At 38.3% G+C, this 2362-nt stretch overlaps 1 non-coding gene across 1 annotated transcript; it reads right to left on the bottom strand.

Moving 5' to 3' along the window:
• Positions 1-1510: 1510 nt before the first annotated feature.
• On the bottom strand, positions 1511-1639 carry LOC116583843. The gene has a single exon (XR_004282939.1). It is a non-coding gene; the product is annotated as a small nucleolar RNA SNORA77 (small nucleolar RNA).
• Positions 1640-2362: the final 723 nt, after the last annotated feature.

Raw genomic sequence — 2362 nt, 5'->3', positions numbered from 1 at the left:
CTACTTAATGTAATGGTCAGTTTGACCCAAGGAGGAGTGTGGAAGAATCACTATAAGAGAAAGTTGAATACCAAAAATCTTGTTGGTAAGGGCTACCCTACATGAAGGTGTCGCATCTTATTTTACATCCTCTAAGGCAGAGTTTGCTTGCAAAAAAATGACTGAAGGAATAGGATTATCTGCTAAGGAAATAAGTATGCAGTATGATTTTTTCTTTATGATATTTTGAGAAGAGAAATATTTCTATTTTATTGTTTCTTAAGTTATATAGGACAATAGTCCTAATCTTTGAGTTGTAGACCTTGGAAGAGCTTTGTCTGAGGGCTGAATAATGTCTTACAATGGACTTCTGTTTTCATAAGTATGTAAATACTCTTATGATTAAGAAAATACAAATTTATTTAAAAATCTGTTGCTGGCAACTGCCCATATGCCTGCCCTGGGGTCACCTGAAGATATTTCCTGTGCTCTCTGCCAGAGAGTTTTCTCTGTCCCCAGGAGTGAGCTCAGTTCATGGATGGCAGATCAGAAAGGCTAGAGAGTTAAGGCCCAATAGGAACTACCCTCATACAAGGAGGAACAGTAGTTGGTGCATAAATACTCCAGGTTCTTTCTCATGGAAGGCATAATTCTGAGGTGCATGGTTCATAGTATCTCTGAGACTCCTCATTGGGATTGAGTCCCAGTCATCTACAGTGGCAACCTGCCCATGAACTTATTCTATTGGATTCTTTCCCTTCCCTGCCTTACTTCCCCATTCCCTTATTATGTGTTTTGGTGTTTTCTCCAAAACAAACTACTTGCAGTCCAATCTTTGTTCCAGTGGTATACTTGAGGGAACCCTGAGACAAAACCTTATTCATTACTAGGAAATTTTCCTTATTATGGGCCTTCTTATATAGGTAAGACAAACATTACTCTTTATTCTCTGTGTGTGGCTAGGGAATGGATATGAATCTTGTTTTAGTGTAAAAGGAGTCATTAAACACAGTAAAACGAGGAGTATGGACTCAAAGAAAAGTGACTATTTGGTCCTCATGAGTGTTCTTACAGCTAAAACTTTCTGGGCATGATGTTTCGCAATACCTGGATACTTCGGCTACTAACCCTAAGTAACCTTGTTCCCACTCTGCCTCTTCCTCATTATTTGGTTATGCATTTTTAACATCCCTCTAACATACAACCCTCACATATACATGAGTGCTAGCCAATTACATTTTTTTTCAGAAAGAGAAAGACATATATAACTACCTATACCATAAATGCCATGAAGGTAGGGTCACCATTGTTTCAACAATATGCAGGTCACAACACACAGTAGCAGCTCAATAAATACTGGATTTTAAAAAATGAATGATTGAACAAGTCAACAAACGATTTGACTAATAAATGAAATCATATGCTCTAGACTTGATGTTGGTCTGATCAAGGCAGTATCTCTCTCAAAATGTAAGCTTCCACACGTCATAGCACCCAACAGAAATCCACAGTGATTAATGTTTCTTCTTCTCCCCGCATCCCCACAAGGTTGCATCGCCCTTGATGGGTTAAGGTGATCACACCACTTGGGGATGTTTCTATAGAATACAGAAAAAGCACCCCCCCCCCGGGGCTGCAGCTGGGTGCAGAGTGAATTTGTACACACTGATTTTTTTTCCCCCACATATATTTCCTTGTTCAGTTTTGATCACAGACTTCAAGTAGGACATTAGCAGGACTGGAAACGTCTTCAGTAACAGCAATTTGTATAATTGAGGGGCTGGAGAACTCTACCGAGTAGATTTTCTAAGTAAGAACTCTTCAGTCTTCAAAGACAGATCCTAATATGAGTGCAAGATTGAAGCTTATAAAATCTGAGTGAATACAGAGAAAATTAATTTAGGCCTTGTTTGTTTTTCAAATTCTGGAGTGAAGAGTCACCCTTTGGAACTTGGAAAAGATAGTTTAGTTCCAATTAAAGGCAGCAATGCATACTTTACCTAGTAGACAGTAAATGTGAAGGACATGTTTTCTGGGCGGGAATACTTTAATACTTTAATAAAGTATTAGATGAACTCATGGGTGGAGATTACTAAGATAAGTAAGGGAGCTTTCAGGAATGACTGGGCTTTTAAAGTCAACAAAGAGAGAAAAGTACCAAATAGTGTCAAACTTCAATTTGGTACCATTAATATCATCTGGAATACTTGTTGGATAGTGTGTGGTATTTCATGTTATGTTGCTGTGTCCTGAAGAAAGTGATTAATAATATAGACCTTTTTGCAAATGTGATAAAAGGCTATAGACAGTGTTTAGAGAATGAGATAATAAAGGGCATGTGTGAAAGTAGCTAGCTATGAGTCCGTGGGCATGCATGCTGGAA

The sequence above is a fragment of the Mustela erminea genome, chromosome X (assembly GCF_009829155.1).
Source record: "Mustela erminea isolate mMusErm1 chromosome X, mMusErm1.Pri, whole genome shotgun sequence".
Taxonomy (NCBI): Eukaryota; Metazoa; Chordata; class Mammalia; order Carnivora; family Mustelidae; genus Mustela; species Mustela erminea.
This window is presented reverse-complemented; position numbering and strand designations above follow the sequence as displayed.